Genomic DNA, 13,882 nt, shown 5'->3' on the forward strand with positions numbered 1-13,882 from the left:
CCATAGGGGGATTTTAGATCGCCTCATATAAGAACTGTGTTTGAAAAATAAACCGATCACCCCGGCCTTTTCACTCATATGGATATGAAGCATCGACTGAAGGTGGAAATGTACAAATATACCCAAAGAGTAACAAAATAAGCGTTAGAAACGAGCCAAACAACCCAGAGACTACATTTCCGGGTAGGCTGCTTCTGCCCGCAGCCCGTCGCACAACAGAAACGTTAATTACGTTTATTTTAATTTTTATTTTATTGATATATAATGTATCGTGGTTAGTACGAGTCGAGTCACCACCAGCTGAGCTTACGTCAACGAGGAATCTCAGGAACGCAATATGTTGACAGCTGGGCGTGACGTATATGCTCAGCGACATTGCATTCATATGTAGTTTCAAGGCTTTTGCGGTCACATTAATTCCATTTTCTCTAGAAACTGGCTGTATCAAATATTAATGGACATCATTAACGACGCACAGCCACTCCCCTGACAGAAACGCCGAGGTGGTCGGTTTATTTTTCAAACACAGTTCTTATATGAAGCGACATAAAATCGCCGTTTGGGGATCTCAATGCAAATAAACAAATACATGAACCTGGAGATTGACGCCCTCTACTGAAAGTGACGTCAGACTTCGGAGCTCTATACTGATGCTAGATAAAACCAGGCTAGTTTCCATTCCATGCCAGCTTGGAAAATAAACAATGGTGGACATTGTAAACAAAGTGGAAATGCAAATTTGGAACTGAAGACTGAAGAAGAGGAGGAATTATACAAAGTAGGGTGACATTGATGACATCACGATGAGGCCAAAATCAGTTGAGCTGTTCCTGAGAGCAATTTCCATTAAAACACCCATATGATATGAAAGCTTGATTGTTCAAAATTGGTTATTTGTGGGGATCGAAAACACATGGGAGCCCCAAAAACACAAAAGAAATTGAAAAAGTTGAATTTTATGTTATAGGTCCTTTAAAAGTCATGACATTGTAACTTTAGAAATGTGGACACTCTGTATACACTTACACTGATATGTTTGTTTGTTTACCATTGAGTGAGAAAACAATGTTGCACATTAAGCTTAGCTAATCATCTGGGGACCCCCCCCCCCCAAAAAATAACCCCCAGTTGGGAACCACTGACACAGACAACAGAGAGTGAAACTGCTTACAAAAGTAAGTGTTGATCCTCTACATAAAGTACAGACCCTAGTGTTTGTGCCAAGCTTGCCAATATCAACAGCACATTGTATAGGTCACACCCTCTTATTGTATATCACCTCACCTTCAGTAGAAATGCCCTTGAAACAAGACCTCGTACAAGGGAAAGTTTATCTTATGTCTGGCAGCGTAGTTGGTGATACTGTCCTGTAACCAAACCATTGCAGGTTTGACTCCATCAAAATAATCAAGTTTCTCATGTAAATATCATTCAAAATGTAAACAATCTACCATACCCAGTAAAATCCTGAGTGTTACTTAAAATCTGAGGGCGTACAAATGGACCCTTTATGGGTCGATTTGTATTGGGAAGATTTGGTATTTCTTTTACAGACATCAGTGTGTAGCGAGGTTATGGTGCAGTGCACAGTGAACTGTGAGCTGGTCCAGTTAAAATCTCTGGAATGTGCCTTTATTGAAGGTGTGGATAAATGTTCAGATTTCCTTTGTTAGTGTTGAAACCTGCTCTTTGATAAGAATGAAAAGGCCCAGTGGAAAAAAAATGCTAACACCTTTTTGCGCACGCACGCACGCACGCACAACACACACACACACACACACACACACACACACACACACACACACACACACACACACACACACACACACACACACACACACACACACACAGATGCACAACACACACACACACACACACACACACACACACACACACACACACACACACACACACACACACACACACACACACACACACACACACACACACACACACACACACACACACACAGATGCACAACACACACACACACACACACACACACACACACACACACACGTGTCTTTGGTTGTGTCTTCGGTTATAATAATAGTTTCATTATCTAACAATTACTTGTTTTATGTGTTTTGTGTGTGTGTGTGTGTGTGTGTGTGTGTGTGTGTGTGTGTGTGTGTGTGTGTGTGTGTGTGTGTGTGTGTGTGTGTGTGTGTGTGTGTGTGTGACCATGGTGACTGGCCCAGACAGTTTTATTTCTTTACAACAATAGAGGCTGGGTTATGGAGAGGTCATAAAAAGTGTTGTGTTTTGCTCCAGTTGTATGGAGTCCATTTACCTTTACCTATAGGTGCAGCTCCAATTAACCCTCTCTCTCTCTCTCTCTCTCTCTCTCTCTCTCTCTCTCTCTCTCTCTCTCTCTCTCTCTCTCGCTCTCACACACACACACACACACAAACACACACTTGAACTTCTCTTTCTCTTCCCTCTCAAAACACACACGCGCACACACAGGCACACACGTATGCACGCGTACACATTTGCCATTCAGTTGAGTCCTTTTCTCTTGAGTTCTGATAGCTCTTTCAAGTCAACCCAGTGTCATTCAGTCACACATTATATATAGTACTCTGTACTGTACTACTCTGTACTCTCTCTCTCCCCTCTCTCTCCCTTTGCCACTTATATTGGCTCATGTGGCGCACCCGTTATGCGAAGCTCAGGCAATCACAATCGCAATCGTAGAATGCCTCTGAGGACGCATTCTGAGGAAGCATTCTGAGGACGCAACCTCTACAGTTAGTAGTTAATAGTCTATACTCGATACTCGCTCAGGGTTATGAGCGAGTATCGAGAGACAGGGGCCAGGACAGAATGGAATACTGTCTTCTGCCACTTATATTGGCTCATGTGGTGCCCCCGTTATGCGATGCTCAGCCAATCACGGTGCAGAATGTGCCTAAGGACAGATTCCGTCTGGCTTTTTGAGGACGCAATCTCTAGAATTAGTAGTTTTTAATTAGTAATTAGTATATTAGGGATGTCCAGATACACTTTTTTCATTCCCAATCTGATCCCAATTCCACAATTTCTGTGTAAGCCGATACCGAATACCGATACCAGTGTTGTGATCTCGTGTTGTGTTTATAGCAGATAGATTCATAGACTCCTCACTCAAATGTGCACTTTTGGGCAACTCGAAAGCAAACTCCACATGCCCCAACATTTTATTTGCCTGCCAACCCCCTGTCAACCCCTTACCCCTGACCCCTGTGTCGGATCGGTGTAGACTGGCATATTCGCCGATACCGATATGCCCCGATATGACAAATAAGGGCCGATACCGATACTTTTATCTTTTATTGCTCAACAAGGTGTGATGTTCTTATAAACCATGTAGCTATTTCCTCCTTTGGGAAAAAACATTTCCAGAACAATAAGTGTCCCTGTGTGATGCCGCTTATTTATTATATAACGCATAAAATATTCGAATGACCCAATGACTCACTGCTGCCTGGCGCTTTAATGACTAACAATACTTCCTGTTACGTCACTGTGATGCGGCGTAACAGACCGTGCTAAATGAGGTTTATCAGTTTATCACTGGTTCATGATAAGATTGGCTGCAGTTGGCGGCAGTGGTTCAGGAGGTAGAGCGGCCGTCTGGGAAACAGGAGGTTCCCCAGGTTAATCCCCTCCTGTTGGCCTTGTGCGGAAGTGTCCTTGAGCAAGACGCTAATTGATTCTAACGGCAGTGGTGGAAAAAGTACTCAAATGTTTTACTTAAGTAAAAGTATAAATACTGCAATGCAGATGTACTAAAAATTTACTCAAGTAAAAGTACAAAAGTATCAGCGTCAAAATGTACTTAAAGTACTAAAAGTACTCATTGCAGAATGTCCCATTTCACAAGTTTCAAAATGTGTACAAAATCTTTTGAAAATAGCCGATCTACAAGCTCACAATGCGTCGCCTCGCGACACATTGTGAGCTTGTAGATCTGCTATTTTCAAATGGCCGAAATGTATAGCGTTGAAGTGTGTGTTTTCTAATCAAAATTAAAATCTCCAAAGTAACTATAGCAACTAAAGTTTTCAAATAATTGTAGTGGAGTAAAAATCTTGGCTCTGAGATGTAGTGGAGTAGAAGTAAAAGTACTGGAAGTTGGAAATACTCAAGTAAATTACAAATACCTAAAAACTGTACTTAAGTACAGTACTTAAGTAAATGTACTTACTTACTTTCCACACTGTCTAACGGTCCCCAGCGGCTCCCCATGGTTGCCCACAGGTGGGAGCCCACTGCTCTGAATAGTTAGCATGGGTCAATACAAGTAATCAAATAAAAACATAAAAATAATTAATTATAGCCACTATCGATAAGGACTGATAAGGGTTGGCTGACCGACCGACTGACTGACCGACTGACTCATACAACTCAACTCTGTCCTCAGATCTATTACACATACTGTATTGATCTGTTGTTCTTTCTATGAGATCACTCTGTAGTCCTGTGTATTCTTCCAACTTTTTCTTTTTTCTTTTAAATATTTTTTGGGGCTTTTTTTATGCCTTTATTGCTAGAAACAGCCAACAGGAAACGGGGAGAGAGAGATGGGGAGTGACACACAGCAGCAGGTGGTCGGGATCGGGAGTCCAACCCGCAACGCGTTGTCAGGTGGCATTAGCAGTGCAGGTGCTCAGACGACTACCTGCCAGCCATCCGAGCCTTCCCCATTTTCCTTTATCTGTCAGCATTTGAGAATAGCTGCAAGTATGCCTGCAACTCTCTCTCTCTCTCACTCTCTCTCTCTCCCTATCTAACTTAATAAATCCAAAACACCTGCTCTCTTCAGATACAATCGCCGAATCCCTCCTCCACCCTTTTCTTTCTGCCTACCTGCATATCTCTCTCTCTCTCTCTCTCTCTCTCTCTCTCTCTCTCTCTCTCTCTCTCTCTCTCTCTCTCTCTCTCTCTCGCTCTCTCACTCATGACTCACTCTCTCACACGCACGCACGCACGCACGCACGCACGCACGCATGCACACACACACACACACACACACACACAGTGTTCATCTAGGATCCTGGAAGAGCCAGTATACTCTGTACAGTTAAAGGATGTAGAGGTGGAGACGTTATTTAGTCCACGCAGTAAAGTAAAATTCTCAGTGTTCATTGTTCACCAGTGGTCAATTTCTACACTCTCCAGTTAAACGAATGCAGAGGAGTTTTTGTGTGTAGGTCTAGGTCCATACAGTGAAGAAGTGGTCCGCACACAGGCTTTATTGTGTTAAAAACACCATTGTAAATTAAGGGCTCTATCAAAGACAAATGAAGGCTAACATTCAAGATTCAAAATCACTCAATGACTCAATGAAGGACAGAGAAGTTATAAGTGCATCTCAAAAAAGGCAAAATAAAACGGCAAAATAAATCAGGGGTCAACATACAGTCCAGTTCACACAGGGGAATCTGATTGCTAAGCCCTTGCTCAATTTGACAGGGTTTACAGGAAGGCAGATAACTCATAGTCCTCGTTTAGTCCATGGGGTTGTAGTGTGCGGAGGGTGTAGGTCCAATAAGCCTCCCTTCTCAGGAGGAGGTTATGGATATCTCCACCTCTCCGGGGTAACTGCACCCTCTCTATGCCCACATATGGGAGCGATGCCACGGCATGGCCCATTTTAGTAAAGTGTTGGGCTACTGGGCTTTTGGGATTGGTGTTTCTGATGTTGGATCTATGTTCACTAATACATGTTTTCAGGGCTCTGCTGGTCTGTCCCACATATGAGAGGCCACACGGGCACGTTAACATGTATATGACTCTGGTTTTAATGGCCTTGCCTGTGTGTGGATGGTTGAAAGTGTCACATCTGGTGGCGACGTTACACTGTGTACAGGATCCACATTTGAAATGACCTATGGGTACATTATTGTCCAGGAAAGTATGAGGTACTGGGGGATTATGATCAGATCTCACCAGCATAGATCTGATGTTTGGTGCCCTTTTGTATACTATCTGTGGTGGTCCACTATATATATATATACTATATGTTTATTTAGGATGTTATCAATTTTGGAGCAGATTGCCCAAACTGTAAAAACACTTTTGGTACCAAAAGCTTTTTTTTTTATCTTAAAAACAAAAAATTGTAAAATCTCAAATGTATAAAAAATATTTAAAAATATTTAAAACATTTAAAAATATTTAAAAAATATTTAAACAGTCTGTAACAAGCTAAATACCAGCAAGTTTTTAAACTTTGTTGTATTGTTGAACTTGCTTGTTGTGGTGGTTATTCAATTTATTTCATGTCACTCATTGGTGTTTGAAAATGACCTGTCCAGTCAACATCAGTCACGTGACGTGACGACCATGATATAAGGGAGGTTATCACATACTGATTACTATCACCTGATGAAGGTCGTTCATGGCCGAAACGTTGTCTTAATTTATAATGGTGTTTTAACACAATAAACACTGTTGGAGCAAAGCCTGTGTGCGGACCACTTCTTCACTGTATGTATCTACCTTTGTCCAGCACCAGATGAACTGGATGTGCGCAAGCCACCTGCTTTTTGAGTGGTGCAACCACTCCAAGGAACAGCAATGTCCGTGTCAACTGTGTGTTCAACCGTGTGTTCATGTTTGTGTGTGACTATGAGCACCAGTACCAATGAGTACCAACAGTGGTGCTGTTGTGCCAGAAAAAGAGAGAGAGAGACAGTGCTGCACTGTTGCCTGCTAATGAGAGAGAGAGAGAGAGGGGGGGGGGGGGGGGGGGGGAGATTTGCACCACTAAGTTCACACGGGTGTGATTTTTAAACAAGGTCCAGCCCTACCGTTGGCAGTTGGAAATACCACATAACCACATAAGCCCTAGCATCCCTATGGTGGCGCTAACGTTTGGTTAAAATAGCTGATTTGGTGAAGATATTTTTCCCCTTTTTTAACAGGTCGATTCGCATTTTTTACTTATAACTGCACTTGACCTAGAGGCCAAGGAAAAACCTCTGACCTGCATTTTTTACATCTGCTTTTTATAGCGCCACCAGAAGGCAGACTTTTGTAAAACATATTTTTTGATGTTACTCCTTCAGATTCTGTCCAAAAATCACGCAAATTGGTACACAGTATCTCTATAGTCATGTGATCAAGACAGATCTGTCCGATATTTCACATTGGCTTCCAAAGGATGTTTTGAACAAAATGCGTGTGATTTCCGTGAAACTTTGCTAGTTTAACACCTTTTTGGAACAAATGCCTCAAATCATGAATGCAGCGTCCGATTGCCGTGAAAGGCATAAGGAAGACATGGCACCCTTTTCACATTGGCCTATTATAGTGCCATCAGGAGGCCACAAAACCTACCTGACCTGACGGGTCAGAGCCAGAGGAGCACTTTTCTATATACTTTGCCCAATGTTGTATGTTTTGTAATGTACTCTATGAATAAACTTGACTTGATACTGATTGACTGCTTCTATGCTGTCAGAATCAGATATGTCATTCTGACTGACTCAATTCTCGGCAGATGGTTGACACTGGTTGACTAACTGATTGGTGGCTGATTGATTAGGGTGAAGGCTGGCTCCATTAGCCTTTCAGAGAGACACGCCTATACTGTATACTCGCTCACACACACGCAGACAAAGTCACACAGAACTACACACACACATACACACTCCATGGACACACCTAGCTTTCCCAGTTTAGTGTGCCAAAACAATAACATTCCTTCCAGGGAAAGAGTTGCACAACTTCGTTTTCTTGATAACAGTTTTACAGATGTCTGAAAAGAATGAATGCTGTCCTTATGTCTGTCGCCATGCCAAATGTTTATTGCTGCATACTGTAGGGCAACAAATCTACATTCAATAGATACAGGGCCTAAATTCAAATAAGTTATGTTACATTCTCTTTCCTTCTAATGTATATTTCTCCATATTAAATTTTACTCAAGAATATTCCTGAATAGTTACTTGAATAGTGACTTGCATGTGAAACATGTTGTTTAATTGTCTGCTGCGTCAGGGCCCACCTAAAGAAAAATTAAGAAAAAGTAACAGTCAATCTCAATCTGAACACAGGTTAAGGTTAGGAGTATAGTTGTGATGGTTGCGGTTAGGCTTATCTGAGAATAAGCAACTGCAGGTCCTCACAAGTAGTACAAGTTTGGTAGCAGTAGGAAAAAATAATCAACAACAACCAAAAAACAACAACAGCATTTGAATATTTGAATTTTAAAGATAACAATGACATAAAGTGTGGGTGTGAGGGTGGTGGAAGGGTGACACATACGGCCGAGAGTGGCGGGGGAGGAGAACGGGGGCAAAGGGACAGGCTGTTCTGCCACTACTGGAGGTGAAGGCTAGATAGATAGATAGTGGAACTGGTGGTCAAAGAGAAGGGAGGGCTGTAGAGGGGACAGTAGGAGATAAGGCTGGGGCAGTTGCACTTGGTCACCGTGTTTTTGACTCATCCATGTGTCTAGTTTGGAGAAACACATTTTGTGCCATGGCCTATACCACTTGTTGTCAAAGAGGGCCGAGAGGGGGGAGGGGGGGGGGTTGAGGAGGTCCCCAGCAAAATGGAGAACAGTTTAAACACTTAAGGCCTGTTTTATTTTTCAGCTGTCGCATCGCATCACATTGTGAGATTGTTGATCTGCACAATGTTGACAAATGCTGACAGGAGTCGACTGGCACACCATCTATTGAAATGGGGTCTGTGGCCAAATACATATCAATTTGGGGGTCCTTGACGTGAAAAGGTTTGAGAACCACTGTCCTACACAAGGTAATAATAATAATAATAATAAAACTTTATTTGTTTAGCACCTTTCATGACATGAAATGCAGCTCAAAGTGCTTTACACAAAAAGAGAAAAGAAAAGCAGGGCATAAACAATACAGTGAGGACATGAATAACATTTTTTTTAAAAAGACAAGCACCCAATGAGCTACGGTATGTGCACAATGTGTGTTGTTATTAACATAGATTGCAGTGTATGGGGCCTAATGGGGGTATTCTGGAAGTGGATTACATACAACACGTATCGAGTCTAAAACCTCCTGACCACAACATGTGCAGTATATGCGTGAACAGGTGTTAGCAGACCTGTGTCTCTTGTGTTGAATGATGCTCTGTGGCAGTCTGGTAGATTTTGTAATGGATTAACCATCCAAAAAGGATGCATTCAATTTCCCAGTCCCCATGACCCAACAGCGTTATGGTTATATGGTTGCAAATGGTTCTCCCCTGCCTGAAGTCCAGAGGAGTGTGCCATGAAGCCGTCAAAAATGTAAGAGACTATCCCCCTTTGAGGTGCTCTCTGACAGATCCTGGGATGTCGGAATTTGGATCTGGGAAGTGGGAACTCTCGAATCTAATGTTGGTCTGAAATGTCTTCCAATATTTGTATGTTTTTTGAAGCCTGTGATTGCAGATTGAAGGTTTTGCCAAATTATGCTGGGAATGTTTTTGCCATTTTATCAGATATCTCTCTATATTTGCCATAGTTTTCACCCACGGTAGAAATCCCTGCTGATGATGTCATTGGCACTGGCAGGTTTATTGCAGAGCTATACAAGGCCTGCCTCTGAGACATAGAGCAAGTAGACATACAGTAAATGTTATAGCGCTCAACAATGTGGTGTCGGAAATGCGTGCGTGCGTGCGTGCGTGCGTGCGTGCGTGCGTGCGTGCGTGCATTACGGTGCTACGTGGGTAGTGAGGTCAGACACCCTAGATACCCCAGGTAACTCATTAGTCAATCTGGTCGAACAAGGTCTACGTGTGGGACGAAGAGTAGAGGAGAGGAGGCTGTGGAATAGAGTTGCTCAGTTAAATCCTCATACAGTGTTAATACCAAATGGACCCTTGAATGGGCAAATTAACAATAAGTACTTCACTGTCTACGGAGACTAGTAGCGGTTGAAGCCCTTACTGCAAACATATCTTAAATATGTCAAGCAAAATAATTAGAATATGGAATTTTAATGTAATTTAGAATATAGACCAGATCAGAATGTTTGTATGCAAATATGTGGAGCGGTATATCCGGGTAGAATGTCTAGGCGTATTCTACACAATATAAAATGTGTCCAGAACATTAGCTATGTCTTGTTTGGCAACCTGTAGATATTTAGAACTAAATAACATATTTCTAATCAGTCATTATTTAACAATATCATAAGTGTCCTGTTCTTCCAGAAATAAGGATGATGAATGAATAATGATAATGAATAATATTGCTCCAAAGCTACGCTGCCGGTCATGATCATTTGGAATATATAATATGTTTTTGGGTGATTTTCTCTGTGTTGGAGAGCAGAGGAGGCGAGGGGAGGTGGGACGGGGAGGTCCATTCCGGGATATTGATCCTGATTATTTCCCAGAAAGCTTTCAAACCTAACCTTTAAACACTGTGACTGTGTGAACACTGAAGGATTTCCTCAGTTTTGCGGTGTTTAAGCCACGGTTTTGTTCAGTTAAGACACAAGCATAACAGACACTTGAAGCCAAGCTATTTAAAAAGGTGAGGTTTCTCTGGTTTGGACAAACAAGATTTGGTCAGTGTGAGATATCAAATGACACTGGGGAGTAACAAGAGAATAGCTTTTTGAGGGAAGAAATCTTCAGTTCGCTTTGATTCTAGAGAAACACAAGTTAAACAGGCACATTATAACAGACCACAGAAATCAATCACTAAGACATGAATGTTTGAAAACATCAGATATTAGCTAACCAGATCTGCACCAAAAGCTTTGCTATTCACTCTTTAAGCTCTAGTAGCAGCAGACTTTAGTTTTATGAAAACTAAAATAGAAGATGATTGTTAAGCAAAATACTGTATAAAAGACACGTTTGGTTTTAGGAAAAGGTTTCTAAATATTTCTAAATATTATGTCAATGTCTTTCATTGAGTGTGTACATATAAATATTATTAACAATAATACGTTTTTATTTCCACACATACCAAGTACTTTTCAGAAAATAGAAACCCATTCATTTAATCTGTGATAAATTAATCAGCAATGTTTTAACTACTAGATTACCAACGCTGGTCTTCCACATCAGAGCCTTTGTCTGTTCTTCCAGAATGAGGAAGTGGAGGCAGAGTGCACAGGTTAAAGGTAACACTGGTTGTCATGGCAGGATTTTTAGGTCAGCCTTATCAATGCTCTCTTGACCTCTCTTACCTGTGAGGAGGACTGTGATCTGTTAAAACACAAACTCCAGTTTCACTCAATTGTTTAACAAAAAAAGAAGACATTTTTCCTCCCATGCGTTTTTGATTGATTGAATAGCCTACTTTATTAACAGTTTGCGAAAAATATGCAAGGTGGCACAGATTTATACAAGAGAAGGCTAAGGATAACCCAGATAACCATGACTGATACATGACAGTTTTATTTTTTATTTTTCTACCACTGTACTCTCAGAAGGAAGTGTGTCGTTTAAATACTACTGCTACTACTATACTGCTAATAAAAATAATCTTGCTACTTCTGTCACTACTACAAAGTGTACAGTTGCATGGCAACAGCCACGCTGTGTTTTAACTCCCAGTAAGAACTGGACTGAATAGGACTGGCCAATAGGTGGCCTTTAGTGACAACACACATAGCATGACAACATTCTCTCTCTCTCTCTCTCTCTCTCTCTCTCTCTCTCTCTCTCTCTCTCTCTCTCTCTCTCTCTCTCTCTGCACGTTTAACTCAATTGATTCAATTCAGTTTAGTTTACTTACTGGCGTATTTCAGTTTTATGATTTTTTTCCTCTTTCTTTTCTCTCTCTCTTTCTGTTTTCCCCTGACTCTCTCGCTTTGGCCCTCCTTTTTCTCTGTCTACCTTTTCTCCTTCACCTCTCTCTCTCACTCTGTCTCCGTCTCCTTCTCCCTCTCTTGCCCTCCATACCCGCCATGTATCCCCCCTATCGTTTCGGTTGCTCTTATCAGACTACCCCCCGCCCCCGCCCTACCTGCAGCGCCAGGCCACATCACCGTGGTCACTCATTAACCAGGACTTCCTTTTATCCAGTCCAGACAACCCCCAGGTCAGTGCCCGACCCACAGTGCTCTGTTTTCAGATGTAGTTTACAGACTATCACAGAGCTGATGCTTAACGCTCAGCTGGCTTTCTGCTGGGTCCATCTTACAGTAATGAAGCCTCTCCGCACCCATACTATTGTTATTCCAACTGCATGGAATTGCTTCGACCTTCTTTCCCAAAGTGCAGAAAAGCTCATGGTAAATGGTGCATTTACAGAGATTGTGCATTACATTCACACACACATTCACACACCGATGCCGGAGGAAATCATGCAAGGCACCAACCTGCACATCGGGAGCAATTAGGGGTTCAGTGTCTTGCTCAAGGACACTTCGACACCAACTCTGGGGGAGCACGTATTCGAACAGGGAACCTTGCGATTCCCATCCAGTCACTCTACCCCTAAGCCACTGCCGCCCCACCTCATGTTGTACGTGCATGTGTAGTTGGGGCCTATTTTGCTGCTGAGGAACTAGGAACAGTGTCCTACTTACCTGCATAGTGATACCAGCATACCGTGCGTTCTGTACAGTTCTGCTCTCTCTACGCTGTCATAAAATGAAATGATTACTATATTTACCCAGGGTATCTGGGCTAAGCTCAAGAACTTGTTTCCAGCCAGGCCCTGCTCATAGAACATTTCATCATAGTGGTTCAATGCCTTGTTCAAGGGCACTTCAGCGGTGGTAATTTTAACGTGTCGGACCGCTGATTCGAACTGGCGACCTTCCGGTATCAAGACCGCTCCGCAATCCGTTCGGCAGCAGTATGGCATAAGTTGGTTTGTTATTGACTTCAGACCATGCTAGCTATATGATATCATTGACATGGATTCCCTATTGTCCTACGTGCTCTGGGGGAAAGCAGGAATGCTCATGGAAATTATGATTAGAATGAATTCAAATATTTCCAAGGCACTACCTTTTCTCACAAAACAAGAAAACAAGCTTTTTAAATAAGGCTTCATAGTTTTGTGTTAAGCGAGATACATATTGGAGCACCGTTCACCAGTAAGTTTAAGCTAAAGCGGCATTTCCTGTTTTTTGCCCTTATTATTTGACTAAGATATGGTTTGCTAAGAACGTTTACCCAATGGTACCTATTGTACATATAGGTACTAGGTACTGTAGGAAAACTAGGGAGCAAGTGAGGTAACAGATAAAATCAAGTAACCTTAATTCAATTCAATTTAATCAGGAAGGAATTTATTATACAATACTCAAAAACTGTGATCATACTAAAAAAGGCATATTGAGGTTTATATTCTGAATTGACAGAGACTGGTAGATGGTTATGTAATACGTATTATGTTATGTATGTATATAGGTAGCTATAGGTTGGTACTAGGGAGGGATAGTACAGGTAGTTGTAGCTAGTTATAGGTAGGTGTGCAGTGGTGTGTACTCTGTTGTTAACAGATGCCACTTAAGATATAGGCCCTCCCTCCATTACTGCCAATAAGAATGACTGTGGGTTGACCTCTGTTTGATGTTAATGAGGATTCGGTTGACTTGGCCTGGAAACTACTGGATACCTGTTCATTAAAGCTGTGTAGCCTGCATGCTATTTGAACATGGCTGATTTTGATAAACTGTGTTTATCTTGCAATATGGGGGATACTTTAAATAGCCTACAGTACACGATCTCCTCTTCAGTTTCATATCCTTGCATTTCTCATTCCTACATGATCACCACAGGGTCACGCACAGTGTTTTGTCACGTGAAGCTGATTGTCTGGTTGCATTGACTGTAAGTCACTCGGGAGTGGTTGAAAATGTGACATTTACTGCTTTGTTTACTTGTATATTTTATCACCAATACATCACATTAACTAAGATAAAGACAGCTTTCCTTTTGAGTACAGCTT

Source organism: Electrona antarctica (genome assembly GCF_951216825.1).
Source record: "Electrona antarctica genome assembly, chromosome: 11".
Classification (NCBI taxonomy): Eukaryota; Metazoa; Chordata; class Actinopteri; order Myctophiformes; family Myctophidae; genus Electrona; species Electrona antarctica.